Raw genomic sequence first — 16926 nt, 5'->3', positions numbered from 1 at the left:
GACTTCTCCCGATGCAGCCTTCCAGCATAAAATCAGGTTTGGGCTGCACTGTTCATACGACCAAGAGCACATCACAGGGGGAGCACCTCCGATAGAAGCATCCTAATTAACACCAAAATCGGCAATCAAATGTCTGTTCTATATCTATTAACCCAATAACTCCCATCCATTCTTACAACATGGCTGTATCACTGTTCTGCATATATCTGTTCCCTATACTGACTAAATTTAATCTTTTCTATGAATAATATTTAGAAATGGCGACGGACTATGAGTAAGATTGATGTGATTCGCGTTTAAAATTTGTACATACAATTGACGTTGCAAAAGTAATACCTACTATTTTTTTATTCCGTCTGCATGAACCAGAAAGAATTGCAAATTGCATATTTTTATATAGACAATATTATCGTCCATAGTCTGATGTTGCTTTAGTACTGAGAAGCATAATTACACATTTGTTGCTTCGGTACTAATAGGAAGGTCCTGGATATGACCTTAAACTATATCCAGTGGTGAGGCCCCAGCTTGCGGGCTTTGGGGAGTGTGGAGTCACCATTTAATTACCATTGCTCCCAGGTCCACTCTGACCCGGAGTGGTAGTACCTGTTAGGGTTCCAGCTATGGGTTAAATAGAAACCGACTTGAAAACAACAAATATATTCTATTAAAAATTTTTTCTTCAAAATCTTTGGATTCAGCATTAATTAACCCCAAAAGGGTTGATATGCCGTAAAACAAAAACAACCAAGAAATAACTAATAGGAAATTATTACAATTTTGTTACTTTGGTGCTGAGAAAAATATTATACTTTTGTTGTTTCAGTGCTGAGAGCAAATATTACATATTTGTTGCTTTGATGTTAATGACAAATATTACACTTTTGTTGCTTCGGTGCTAATGACAAATATTACACTTTTGTTGCTTCGGTGTAAAGGACAAATATTGCACTTTTGTTGCTTCGGTGCTAATGACAAATATTGCACTTTTGTTAATTCGCTGTTAATGACAAATATTACACTTTTGTTGCTTCGGTGTTAATGACAAATATTACACTTTTGTTGCTTCGGTGTTAATGACAAATATTGCACTTTTGTTGATACGGTGCTAATGACAAATATTACACTTTTGTTACTTCCATGATAATGACAAATATTACACTTTTGTTGCTTCGGTGGTAATGACAAATATTACACTTTTGTTGCTTCGATGTTAAGGACAAATATTACACTTTTGTTACTTCCATGCTAATGATCAAATATTACACTTTTGTTGCTTCGGTGTTAATGACAAATATTACACTTTTGTTGCTTCGGTGTTAATGACAAATATTGAACTTGGTTGCTTCCGTGCTAATGAAAATATTACACTTTTGTTGCTTCCATGCTAATGACAAATATTACACTTTTGTTGCTTCGGTGCTAATGACAAATATTGCACTTTTGTTAATTCGCTGTTAATGACAAATATTACACTTTTGTTGATACGGTGCTAATGACAAATATTACACTTTTGTTACTTCCATGATAATGACAAATATTACACTTTTGTTGCTTCAGTGCTTATAACAAATATTGCACTTTTTTTGCTGCGGTGTTAATAACAAATATTACACTTTTGTTGCTTCAGATTTAATAACAAATATTACACTTTTGTTGCTTCAGTGTTAATAACAAATATTACACTTTTGTTGCTTCGGTGTTAATAACAAATATTGCACTTTTGTTGCTTCGGTGTTAATGACAAATATTGCACTTTTTTTACTTCGGTGTTAATAACAAATATTGCACCGTTGTTGCTTCGGTGCTAATGACCAATATTATACTTTTGTTGCTTTGCTGCTAATGACAAATATTACACTTTTGTTGCTTCGGTGTTAATGACGAATATTACACTTTTGTTGCTTCGGTGTTAATGACGAATATTATACTTTTGTTGCTTCGGTGTTAATGACGAATATTATACTTTTGTTGCTTCGGTGTTAATGACAAATATTGCACTTTTGTAGCTTCGGTGTTAATGACGAATATAATACGTTTGTTGCTTCGGTGTTAATGACGAATATTATACTTTTGTTGCTTCGGTGTTAATGACGAATATTATACTTTTGTTGCTTCGGTGTTAATGAAAAATATTACAATTCTGTTGCTTCGGTGTTAATGACAAATATTGCACTTTTGTTGCTTCGGTGCTAATGACGAATATTATACTTTTGTTGCTTCGGTGTTAATGACGAATATTATACTTTTGTTGCTCCGGTGTTAATGACAAATATTATACTTTTGTTGCTTCCGAGCTAATGACAAATATTACACTTTGTTGCTTCCATGCTAATGATCAAATATTACACTTTTGTTGCTTCGGTGTTAATGACAAATATTACAATTTTGTTGCTTCGGTGTTAATGACAAATATTACACTTTTGTTGCTTCGGTGTTAATGACAAATATTACACTTTTGTTGATACGGTGCTAATGACATATATTACACTTTCGTTACTTCCATGATAATGACAAATATTACACTTTTGTTGCTTCAGTGGTAATGACAAATATTACACTTTTGTTGCTTCAATGTTAAGGACAAATATTACACTTTTGTTACTTCCATGCTAATGATCAAATATTACACTTTTGTTGCTTCGGTGTTAATGACAAATATTACACTTTTGTTGCTTCGGTGTTAATGACAAATATTGAACTTGGTTGCTTCCGTGCTAATGACAAATATTACACTTTTGTTGCTTCCATACTAATGACAAATATTACACTCTTGTTGCTTCGGTGCTAATGACAAATATTGCACTTTTGTTAATTCGCTGTTAATGACAAATATTACACTTTTGTTGATACGGTGCTAATGACAAATATTATACTTTTGTTGCTTTGCTGCTAATGACAAATATTACACTTTTGTTACTTCCATGATAATGACAAATATTACACTTTTGTTGCTTCAGTGCTAATAAGAAATATTGCACTTTTTTGCTGCGGTGTTAATAACAAATATTACACTTTTGTTTCTTCAGTGTTAATAGCAAATATTACACTTTTGTTGCTTCAGTGTTAATAACAAATATTACACTTTTGTTGCTTCGGTGTTAATAACAAATATTGCACTTTTGTTGCTTCGGTGTTTATGACAAATATTGCACTTTTTTTACTTCGGTGTTAATAACAAATATTACACTTTTGTTGCTTCAGTGCTAATGACAAATATTATACTTTTGTTGCTTTGCTGCTAATGACAAATATTACACTTTTGTTGCTTCGGTGTTAATGACGAATATTACACTTTTGTTGCTTCGGTGTTAATGACGAATATTATACTTTTGTTGCTTCGGTGTTAATGACGAATATTATACTTTTGTTGCTTTGGTGTTAATGACAAATATTGCACTTTTGTTGCTTCGGTGTTAATGACGAATATAATACTTTTGTTGCTTCGGTGTTAATGACGAATATTATACTTTTGTTGCTTCGGTGTTAATGACGAATATTATACTTTTGTTGCTTCGGTGTTAATGAAAAATATTACAATTCTGTTGCTTCGGTGTTAATGACAAATATTGCACTTTTGTTGCTTCGGTGTTAATGACGAATATTATACTTTTATTGCTTCAGTGTAAAGGACAAATATTATACTTTTGTTGCTGCCGAGCTAATGACAAATATTACACTTTGTTGCTTCGATGTTAAGGACAAATATTACACTTTTGTTGCTTCGGTGCTAATGACAAATATTGCACATTCGTTGCTTCCATGCTAATGACAAATATTACACTTTTGTTGCTTCGGTGTTAATAACAAATATTGCACTTCTGTTGCTTCCATGCTAAAGACAAATATTGCACTTTTGTTGTTTCGGTGTTAATGAAAAATATTACACCTTGGTTGCTTCGGTGTTAATGACAAATATTACACTTTTGTTGCTTCGGAGTTAATGACAAATATTGCACACTTGTCGGTTCGGTGTAAATGACAAATATTACACTTTTGTTGCTTCTGTGCTAATTACAAATATTACACTTTTGCTGCTACGGTGTTAATGATAAATATTACACTTTTGTTGCTTCGGTGTTAATGACAAATATTTCACTTTTGTTGCTTCCGTACTAATGACAAATATTACACTGTTGTTGCTTCCGTGCTAATGACAAATATTACACTTTTGTTGCTTCCGTGCTAATTACAAACATTACACTTTTGTAGCTTCCGTGCTAATGACAAATATTACACTTTAGTTGTTTCCGTGCTAATGACAAATATTACACTTTTGTTGCTTTGGTGTTAATAACAAATATTACACTTTTGTTGCTTTGGTGTTAATGACAAAGATTACACTTTTGTTGCTTCCGAGCTAATGACAAATACTACACTTTTTGTTGCTTCCGTGCTAATTGCAAATATTACACTTTTGTTGCTTTCTTGCTAATGATCAAATATTACACTTTTGTTGCTTCGGTGTTAATTACAAATATTACACTTTTTTTGCTCCGATGTTAATGACGAATATTATACTTTTGTTGCTTCGGTGTTAATGACAAATATTATACTTTTGTTGCTTCCGAGAATATGACAAATATTACACTTTTGTTGCTTCGATGTTAAGGACAAATATTACACTTTTGTTACTTCCATGCTAATGACAAATATTACACTTTTGTTGCTTCGGCTTGAATGACAAATATTGCACTTTTGTTGCTTCGGTATTAATGTATAAATATTACACTTTTGTTGCTTCGGTGCTAATGACAAATATTGCACACTTGTCGGTTCGGTGTTAATGACAAATATTAGACTTTTGTTGCTTCTGTGCTAATTACAAATATTACACTTTTGTTGCTTCCGTGTTAATGAAAAATGTCACACTTTTGTTGCTTTGGTGCTACTGACAAATATTGCACTTTTGGTGCTTCCGTGCTAATTACAAATATTACACTTTTGTTGCTTGCGTGCTAATTACAAATATTACACTTTTGTTGGTTCCGTGCTAATGACAAATATTACACTTTGTTGCTTCGGTGTTAATGACAAATATTACACTTTTGTTGCTTCGGTGCTAATGACAAATATTACACTTTTGTTGCTTCGGTGTTAATGACAAATATTGCACCTTTGTTGATTCGGTGTTAATAACAAATATTACACTTTTGTTGCTTCGGGTTTAATGACAAATATTGCACACTTGTCGGTTCCGTGTTAATGACAAATATTACACTTTTGTTGCCTCTGTGCTAATTACAAATATTACACTTTTGTTGCTTCGGCGTTAATGATAAATATTACACTTTTGTTGCTTCGGTGTTAATGACAAATATTGCACTTTTGTTGCTTCTGTGCTAATGACAAATATTACACTCTTGTTGCTTCCATGCAAATTACAAATATTACACTTTTGTTGCTTCCGTGCTAATGACAAATATTACACTTTTGTTGCTTTCGTGCTAATGACAAATATTACACTGTTGTTGTTTCCGTGCTAATGACAAATATTACACTTTTGTTGCTTCCGTGCTAATGACAAATATTACACTTTTGTTGCTTCCGTGCTATTGACAAATATTGCACTTTTGTTGCTTCTGTGCTAATCATAAATATTACACTTTTGTTGCTTCGGTGCTAATGACAAATATTACACTTTTGTTGCTGCCGTGCTAATGACAAGTATTACACTTTTGTTGCTTCGGTGCTAATTACAAATATTACACTTTTGTTGCTTTGGTGCTAATGACAAATATTACACTTTTGTCGCTTTGGTGTTAATGACAAATATTACACTTTTGTTGCTTTCTTGCTAATGACAAATATTACACTTTTGTTGCTTCCATGCTAATTACAAATATTACACTCTTGTTACTTCCGTGCTAATTACGAATATTACACTTTTGTTGCTTCCGTGCTAATGACAAATATTACACTTTTGTTGCTTCCGTGCTAATGACAAATATTACACTTTTGTTGCTTCCGTGCTAATGACAAATATTACACTTTTGTTGCTTTGGTGCTAATGAAAAATATTACACTTTTGTTGCTTCCATGCTAATGACATATATTACACTTATGAGTCTTCGGTGTTAATGACAAATATTACACTTTGTTTGCATTGGTGCAAATGACAAATAGTACACTTTTGTTGCTTCTGTGCTAATTACAAATATTACACTTTTGTTGCTTCGGTGTTAATGATAAATATCACACTTTTGTTGATTCCGTGCTAATGACAAATATTACACTTTTGTTGCTTCCATGCTAATGATAAATATTACACTTTTGTTGCTTCTGTGTTTATGACAAATATTGCACTTTTGTTGCTTCAGTGTTAATAACGAATATTACACTTTTGTTGCTTCGTTGTTAATGACAAATATTACACTTTTGTTGCTTCGGTGTTAATGACAAATATTACACTTTTGTTGCTTCGGTGTTAATGACAAATATTAAACTTTTGTTGCTTCGTTGTTAATGACAAATATTACACTTTTGTTGCTTCGGTGTTAATGACAAATATGACACTTTTTTTGCTTCGGTGTTAATAACAAATATTGCCCTTTTGTTGCTTCCATGTTAATGACATATTACACTTTTGTTGCTTCGGTGTTAATGACAAATATTGCACTTTTGTTGTTTCCGTGCTAATGACAAATATTACACTTTTGTTGCTTCGTTGTTAATGACAAATATTACACTTTTGTTGCTTCGGTGTTAATGACAAATATTAAACTTTTGTTGCTTCGGTGTTAATAACAAATATTGCACTTTTGTTGCTTCGCTGTTAATGACAAATATTACACTTTTGTTGCTTCACTGTTAATGACAAATATTACACTTTTGTTGCTTCGGTGTTAATGACAAATATTACACTTTTGTTGCTTCGCTGTTAATGACAAATATTGCACTTTTGTTGCTTCTATGCTAATTACAAATATTACACTTTTGTTGCTGTGATTGTAATTACAAATATTACCCTGTTGTTGCTTCAGTGCTAATTGAAATTATAAAAATCTCGTTACTTTGGTACTAATGTTTATTATTACAATTTTGTTACTTTGGTGCTAATGAGAATTATCACAATTTTGTTAGTTTGGTTCTGAGAACAAATACTACAATTTTGTTACTTTGGTGCTGATGAAAAATATTGCATGTTTGTTGTTTCGGTGCTAATGACAAATATTACAATTTTGTTACTTTGGTGCTAATGAAAAATATTACAATTTTGTTACTTTGGTGCTGATGAAAAATATTACAATTTTGTTACTTTGGTGCTAATGACAAATATTACAATTTTGTTACTTTGGTGCTGATGAAAAATATTACACTTTTGTTACTTTGGTGCTGATGAAAAATATTTCACGTTTGTTGTTTCGGTGCTGATGAAAAATATTAAAATTTTGTTACTTTGGTGCTAATGACAAATATTACAATTTTGTTACTTTGGTGCTGATGAAAAATATTTCACGTTTGTTGTTTCGGTGCTAATGACAAATATTACAATGTTGTTACTTTGGTGCTGATGAAAAATATTACAATTTTGTTACTTTGGTGCTGATTAAAAATATTACATTTTTGTTGTTTCGGTGCTAATGACAAATATTACAATTTTGTTACTTTGGTGCTAATGACAAATATTACACTTTTGTTACTTTGGTGCTGATGAAAAATATTACAATTTTGTTACTTTGGTGCTGATGAAAAATATTACAATTTTGTTACTTTGGTGCTGATGAAAAATATTACACGTTTGTTGTTTCGGTGCTGATGAAAAATATTACACGTTTGTTGTTTCGGTGCTGATGAAAAATATTACACGTTTGTTGTTTCTGTGCTGATGAAAAATATTACACGTTTGTTGTTTCTGTGCTGATGAAAAATATTACAATTTTGTTACTTTGGTGCTAATGACAAATATTACAATTTTGTTACTTTGGTTCTTATGACAAATATTACAATGTTGTTACTTTGGTGCTAATGACAAATATTACAATTTTGTTACTTTGGTGCTAATGGAAATTATTACAATTTTGTTACTTTGGTGCTAATGGAAATTATTACAATTTTGTTACTTTGGTGCTAATGGATATTATTACAATTTTTTTACTTTGGTGCTAATGGATATTATTACAATTTTGTTAGTTTGGTGCTAATGGATATTATTACAATTTTGTTACTTTGGTGCTAATGGATATTATTACAATTTTGTTACTTTGGTGCTAATGGATATTATTACAATTTTGTTACTTTGGTGCTAATGGATATTATTACAATTTTGTTACTTTGGTGCTAATGGAAATTATCACAATTTTGTTACTTTGGTGGTGATGGAAATTATCACAATTTTGTTACTTTAGTGGTGAGAACAAATGTTACACTTTTGTTGCTTTAGTGCTAATGACATATTACGCTTATGGGTTTACTCATCGTTTACATCATTCAATTGCTAATATCATTCTCTAAAACTGATTTTATAATGATGTTATTACTATTACTCCGCCTATTTTCTCCTCTCACCACTTCCCTTTATAAGCAATGTTAAAAGTGTGTGTGGCTTATAATATAATAATATATTTTTAATAAATTTATCATTATATCGGATTATTAATTTCAATCATAATGTTCATAAAACTTGTGGAGAATGCTCTGTGCCCCAAAAATCGAAATCAATCTAAAGAATAACATTCAAGAGTCGTACTTTTTTTTTTACATAGGCATCGCTACTTATCAAGGCCAAGAGGTCACTCGAGGATACGGGTTAAAGAGTGTACAATAGAAATTGGACAATATAGTAATCGTGGTAATGGAAATTTGGTAAATTTGTTAACAAGTGCGACGGCTCATCAAGAACTTGTTTACGTTGGACTTGAAGATAACCATATTGTAGTTAGCTGGAAAACAGGAAAACGGAAGACAATTCCACAGGCATGCAGTTCTAAGAAAGAAGCTTTGTTCATGGAATCTACGTTTAGGTTTAGGCACAGAAAACGAGTGGGGGGAATTATTAATAGTGTTTTCAGATAGACGAGTGTTTCTTGTGAAAGTTTGGTGAGGGGGGACCATAGACTGAAGCCCAGTCGAACACTTTCCATGAAAATAACGATACAGCAGAGACAAATTCGCAACATTTCTTCTGTGAGATAGAGGTTGCAGGGAAGAGAAAAGGATATCTCCTACAAAACTACGAAGTCTATTTTGAACTCTATCAAGGCAGGACAAGTCCTTTCTAGCAGCTCCTGCCCAGATGTGGCAACAGTACTCCGTCCTTGGACGTACCTGGCTCTTATATAGATAGAGAATTGCATCAGCAGTGAGATATCTACTGGATCGATAGAAGGATCCCACCATTTTCCAGCGGCTTTGGCAACAGATTTGATGTACCTGTTCCATTTAAGATCAGGAGAAAAGGTCAAGCCCAGAAGCTTGTCAAAACTTGAGGCCTCCTCAAGACGAGAGCCATTCATTTCAACTGGTGCCAGATGTGGATCAGAACGTTGATGATGTAAAGAGAGAAGCTTGGTTTTAGATGCATTAAAAGTAACCAGTCACTCCTTTCCCCATTGTACCACGTGCTCAAGATCAGAGGAGAGAGAATCGGAGAGAACTTGGTCGGTTACTGACTTATATGTGCTACCATAGATGGTAGTGTCTTCAGCATAAATGTCTACAAATGATGTAAGGATGTTATTTGGAAGATCATTAATGTAGATCAGGAAAAGAGTTTGGCCCAGGATGCATCCCTGAGGAACTCCAGCATTAATACTGTGAGCTTCGGATTTTTGCCCATCAACTACTACTCTTATGAACCTGTCAGAAAGAAATGATTTAATAATTGAGAAGACATTTCCAACTATACCATAGCTAGAGATCTTGTGAAGTAAACCTTTATGTCATACCCTATAAAAGGCCTTAGATATGTCAAGAGCAATTGCCCTAGAAAGGTTGCCTCCGTCGAGAGATTTGCTATTCTATATATATATATATATATATATATATATATATATATATATATATATATTAAGCTATTCTAGATAAATCACGTCCAACTATCCAAATTCCGAATGGTATGAAAAAAGCACATACCTAACATCGCAAAAGAATATCCAAAATATCATAAAATGAAGAATTATTCAATAAAAACAAGGAATATTATAACCAAGCCTTAGCTAGATCAGGATATAAAGAACAAATTAAATTTATTAAGGAAACTCAAAACAATAACATAAGTACAGAAAGAACAATAAACAATGCAACATATCGATGAGGAAATATAAAAAAGGAAAAAAAAGAGCAAAAACAAATGAAAAAATAAAACATACAATAAACACAAAAAAGAAAAATGAAAAGATAGACCATAATAAAACTGAAAGAGAAGTTAAAAAGAAAAATGGAAGGAAGAGCCAGACGTGGTTTAATCAACCGTTCAGCCACCACATAAAAAATAGCATCCCAAAGGAATTTTACCAAATTATAGAAAAAATTTCCCGCAAGATAGTACACTAAGATAATTAACAAAAACACTGTTAATCTATCCTTCTCAACGTCTGCTAACTTAACAAATGCCATAATTGGCTCAAATAACGCAAAATTAAACAGATTTTTGAAAAATAAAGATAGGACAGAAAATGAACCTAACAACGTAAAAGAATGTAACTGCCATGACCCTACTGAATGTCCAATGGGGGGGGGGGTTAACTTCAAACGTAGTATAAAAATGTGAAGTTATAACAAATAATGAAACTAAAGTATATCTGGGGAGCACCGGAACTTGTTTTAAGGACAGATATCGTAATCACCTAGCAGCGTTTAAAAATGAAACTGAGAAAGAAAATAACACCACAAATAATGAAAACAACAACAATGTGGATAAAAATGAAAACAACAATAGAAAGAATCATAATAATAGTGACAACCACAAGTACTATAACGAATATAGAAACAGAACCAATAGCAATAACGAAAAAACCGAAAAAAAAACAAAGAAAAACTCAACCACTTTAGCAGTATGGATTAAGGAATTAAAGAAAAATAAAGCTGAATATGAATTAAGATGGTCAATAATTGATAAAGGGGAAAAATACAAACCTAGCAAATCTAAAAGATGCAACCTATGTATATTAGAATCTTACCATATACTAATATCAAAAGAAACATTATTAAACAAACGACTAGATGTAATCCACGGATGTTTGCACAGAAACATATTTAATTGCACGCACTAGAGAAGATTAGGAAAAAAATAGTAAAAATGAAACGTATAATATAAGGAAAGATAAAAGATGCAAGAGAGCTAATTCTAGATATAAAAAAATGATACCATGAGAGTGACCCCCTTTAAACAGAAGGATCGGGTAATAATACGAATTCAAACACCAAGCAAAAAAGGAATATTAAAATAAACACGCATAAATGTAGAAATAAAATTATATAAAATGATATGATAATTGGAAAAAACAAATGGAAAAAGGGGGTAATTAAAATAAATAATAATAAATAAAAAATAAAAATACGAAACTACGGGTTAAAACGGGAAACTATCTTCACATAACATCAAAAGATGGAGGAAGTGAGATGGCATGGCTTTGTAAATCTTTTTACCCGAATACGATGTTCAGCATGTTAAAAATATACCTTTTGTTGTAAAAATCTAATGGATAAACATCTGAAGAAGTTGGTGGTGACAGGATATTTTTATGAATACATAAATCGTAAAATTTCCTACCCACTAATGAAACAGCTGTAATGGAAAAAAAATCCAGGAAATAAACGAAGGTTATAAAAAAACGAGAGCCTTTGAATTCTCAACAATTTTTTTTACTATATATATATATATATATATATATATATATATATATATATATATATATATATATATATATATATATATATATATATATATAATTTGAGGTTAGTATTTTTAAAAAGTAGGGTAACAAGTGAAATATAACGAGGTTAATTAATACAAGAGTGTTCAATACAGAAGTAGAGCAAGTTACATTTTAAATTTGTCTTTACATAAACAGTAATTTGTTGCTACACAGTCATGAGCATGTTTCGATCTACTCGTGCAGCTGAATCTTCACCCTCATGACCCGGTTACAAAAAAAAAGCCTTCTTTTGCTGAAAGTTAATTTTCGCTCTTCATTTAGAATTCCGTTTTCGAAAATAAGGGTTGTTGCCTGAAGAGGTCTCTAGTAAATAAATACTAGTAGACCGAAACATGCTCATGACTGTGTAGCAACAAACTACTGCTTATGTAAAGACAACTTAAAAATATATATATAAACGAAAGTTTTTTTATATAAAAATAAAATTTTATTAACAAAAAACGAAATAATTTAATTTTTAAACGAAAAAAGTCAATTTGGTAAACCTTTTTTTTTCTTTTTTTTTTACATAAGTCCAATTCACCGTTAACATTAGAAATGTCGACTTTTATAATTTTTCGGGAATGCTTACACCCCCCAACCTCCTCATGTTAAAAAAGGCTTTCGGAATAGACACCCTTAACCTTGTCAACATACTCGAAAATCTTTAAAAGTTGACATGCCGAATGTGAACGATGAGCTGGGCGTAATGTAAAAATGTACAGAATTTAAAACGGAACGAAATTTAAATTTCCGTTCCATTTTTACAACAACCGTAAAACAGAACATTCTCTGAAAGTTTTAGCGTAATTTGACTGCGTTTGAAAGATAATAGCCTTAGACTAATCTCTGAAAAAAATGTACTTTTACGTCTGAAAATAAGTAATAAAATGAAAACTAATTCACAGCGACTAAAAATACGTAAATCTGGTGATATTTGAATTTTTTTTTTTATATATATAGAAACATAAGCATCAGTTTTCTGGAACTATTTGAAAGTAAATTAGAGTTTTAAGATGTAGAGTTAATAAAATACTTCTTAGTAACAATTGCACAATTATCCAAAGTGAACATCGACATTACAATTCAATCATTTTAAGGAGAAAAAAATAAAATAGTTAATGTAACTGAGACGGGTATTTTTCTAATAGATATATGCAATTATATTATTATAATACCTGTCTATAACTTACTTAATTGTCAGGTCGAAAATAGTAATATATCCAAAATATTACACAAATTCATTGAGTAGAACAATTACTAGTGTTTTTAGTAAAAAAAAAAAATAATAATAATAATAATCTAACGTTATGGTCTGAAATAGTACAGGAGGATAAGTATGTTCCCTGTATTCGCAATCTTCAAGGTGTTCACATCTGAGAAAAATACAATTTCTCCGAATTTTCCTTAAAAATTACTTTCAACTCTAAATAATGGTCTACTCGATGAATTTTCGTAATTTTGGGATATATTACTATTTTGGCGTTTCTACACTATTGGGACGAAATTTCGGAATACTGAATTCCATACGAAAACAATGGTATCTGCGTATTCCTCATGTTTTTAAGATTATTATATCCAAAAATTACGAAAATCGATAAGGTAGAAAATTATTTATTAAAGAAAATTTTAAAAAAATAGAATTTGATGAAAAAGATCGTAAGACACGGGAGAGTTCAATTGGGAGGTAATTTTCCGTTTTGATTTAAACAAAATTGCGGCAATTTTTCACCTGCTAACACGATTAAATTTGTTTTGTTTAATAATTCAGTAATAATGTTCAGGTAATTTCGGCTGCATAATTTGGAAGCTACCATTGTAACTTATTGGAATTGACAAAAAAAATCAGTTGAAACCAGTGTTTTTTTTTTTTATCTGAAAACTCCATTTATTGACTACAAAATCTGTAGAAGTTCCACTATTTTCGACATGACAAGTAAGCACTGTTATTTTTGCTTAAACCCACATAAAATATCATCTGTCGACTCTATCTTAACAAGCACTCTTATTATTTAATAATCATGTGCACAAAAATGATAAATTTTGTTATTATGTAATCCTACATGTATTAATAATAATGGAAGAATACTTTTATGTTTGGTTTTATTTTGAAAATAGACGAGAAAGTTATGTCACATTATATGAGAGAACGAATAAAATAAAGTCGACTAATGAGGAAAGTAAGGCACTTCTGCGTTTTAGCTTTCTTTGGTTTTCATGTTGTGAAAGAGTCTGATTTCTGGACAAGGGGAGACAATCGCGAAATTTACGAAACCTTTGCGAAAGTTTTTAGAAAATCAAAACAAATATAGTAACGGGACAAGATCAAAGTGTAGTATCTGTTCTTCAGATGCTGCACTTCAATTTCTTGTTCTCTGTCAGCGGAGGAGAAATCCTTCACGACTGAGACAATTTTTATTTTTGTTCCTTTTCTCCACGTTAAAAAAACGACGCTGGTGTCTAACTCTGTCCCGTGGGGAGACATTGTAAATAGGAACAAATATAGTAACGCAGTCCGAAAAAATTAATGAATTAAATTAACTATTTTCCATGTACACATATTTTACAGAGGGGGGCGAGGGACAGTTAACAGGTAAATAAAAATAATAAAACTGTTTCAAGATAAATAAAAGTTTATAGATAATTTAAAACGGTTACTAATAGAAGAATATGTGATTTAAGGGGAAAAAAAAAACAGTTTTCGTAATGCATTCAAATTTCGAAATAAATTAAAACAACGAACAGTTTATTTACAAAGGATTACATCCATTCCCAGTGAAATTTTCGCGAGTTTGTTTTACTGTACACATAGATTCGAAAAAGTTGTCACAAAACAAATAAATGTTATCAAAGGCAAGATAAGTTACTTTTCTACCTAACTGGATATGTTTTTAGTGTTTATATTTAATGTAACATGTTTATTCAGCTCGAAAAACATACAGTGTTTGCCGACGTATTGGAAAATTCAAAATGGCGACCGACTATCTCTCGGAGACAGTAAGTTTGGGAAAAGGATTTATAAATAAAAAAAAAACAGTCAAAATACTGTTAAAAACCCCGCCGCCGTCAGCCTATGTCACAGTAACATATATTGAGCGAGTTTCTAATAGTATTTTATCTGGTTTTTTATTTATAACTCATTTTTCCAAACTTACCGCCTTAAAGAGAGAGTCGGCTGGCATTTTAAATTTTCCAATACATCGGTAAAACACTATGTTTTTCGAGCTGAATAAACATGTTACATTAAATATAAACAGTAAAAACATATCCAGTTAGGTAGAAAAGTAACTTATTTTGCTTTTGATAACATTTATTTGTTATATATTTGCTTTTTGACAACTTTTTTCGAATCTATGTGTACAGTAAAACAAACCCGTTTTCGCGGTTTTCTCCACTTATCCCCTATCGAATTTTTCAAAGATGAAAACCAAATGCAAAAATGTCGAAAGTAAACCATCAAAATTATAAATTTGGGGGAAATTTCAAAGTCACGCAAGGGTAATTATTTTGGAGGATGCTAGCACGCCAGGGCGCCAAAAAGTACGCCAGTGCAGCAAATTTTATTCCGTCTAAAAAAACAACTTTCTACAGAAAAAAAAACAACTTATTTTTACATTTTTATCTAGTGAATAACCAGAATTATATATGAAAAACCGCGTTTATGCTTTTTAAAACCGAACTTCTTTTTTTTTGTAATAATAAACGTGTTTTATATATATATATATATATATATATATATATATATATATATATATATATATATATATATATATATATATATATATATATATATGTTTATTCGCTGGATAAATGTATAAAGATCAGTGTAAAAATAATTTTTATTTATTTTTATTTTTTAGAAAAAATAATTCAGCGGTCGGTACACGCCACACAAAGATTTATCAGAAATAGTTTGTTTTACAATCGAAAATATTGGGGAGGTGGGGGGATAATCGACTTTGAAAAAAATGGCAAATCCCTTTTTTCTTCTTCTTAAATAGAAGGATTTCGAGAGTGAAAAGTCTGTTGTCTGCCCTTGTTGAGCCTACATTATAGACAGGTGTCGCCAGCAGTCTATCATTTGAAATTAAGATGACGCACAAATCCTTCGATAAAATGTGTCATAAGATTTGATTTTCTTAATAAAAAAAAACCTACTTGATCTGTTTACGTCATTTTTGGAATATGACATCTTCGTGCGGTGACAGGTACGTACATCGTAAAGATTTTAAAAGATTTTTTTTGTGAAAATAAAATTTTTAGGCCCAATTGTAAACAAGCACTGATAAATTCATTCGAATTCATAAATAAAAATTTTAGAGTTGTAAATAGCGTAAAGATGAGTGAATTGGGGTCTGTATAAAGAATGAAAAACTCAATTAGAATCGATGAATTGGTTCTTCTTTGTTATGTTATTGTAGAGAAATCTGACAAGCGAAAAAAATTTCATTAAAAAACAAAAGAACAATGATAACTACTTACTGATTTTATCAATTTCAACAATAAGCAAGGTTATCTAATTGCCACGTCACAATTAGTTAAATCTTACTGGAATATTACATGAAACACGTATTTCCATGATTCAACGAAAAAATAGTTCGCCATCTTTGCTTAGTCACATGTGACGTAAACACAAGGGAAATAACTCATAGTTTAAGTTGGCCTAAGTTTTAGACAGTTTTTACAAATGAATTACCTCCCCTGCTACTATTTCCTTTAATAATTCATTTTCTACCTTATGGTTTTTCGTGATTTTTTTGGATATTTTATTAATTACTGCAACATTCAGTCACTTGAAATTCAATATTTCTGTTTTCGAATTTCGCTACGATAACGAAGAAAAACCGAAGAATCTTTATAAAACAAATTGCTGCATAACCAACGGATTCGACATACTTAAACAATGGAGAAAAGAGTAGGGAAAAAAAGGCAGAAAGGAACGAGCAGAGAAAACAAGATAATGTCACTAAATAGGGTTTGTGGTGATATGAGAAAATAAGTTTGTGTAGACATTAAAAATGTTTTCTATCTTAAACATTAAATATTATTACATGAGGAATCATTTCAA

At 31.1% G+C, this 16926-nt stretch overlaps 1 protein-coding gene across 1 annotated transcript in view; it reads left to right on the top strand.

Annotated features, from left to right (window-relative positions):
• LOC145259956 (unconventional myosin-Ia-like) overlaps nt 1-16926 on the top strand; it is a 1146131-nt gene that overhangs the window by 1075227 nt on the left and 53978 nt on the right. The gene's annotated exons all lie outside the window — the stretch shown is intronic.

This window comes from Euprymna scolopes, chromosome 35 (assembly GCF_053919585.1).
Source record: "Euprymna scolopes isolate OS-2025 chromosome 35, ASM5391958v1, whole genome shotgun sequence".
In the NCBI taxonomy this organism is placed as follows: domain Eukaryota; kingdom Metazoa; phylum Mollusca; class Cephalopoda; order Sepiida; family Sepiolidae; genus Euprymna; species Euprymna scolopes.
The sequence above is the reverse complement of the archived record's forward strand: the minus strand, read 5'-3'. Positions and strand labels throughout refer to the sequence as shown.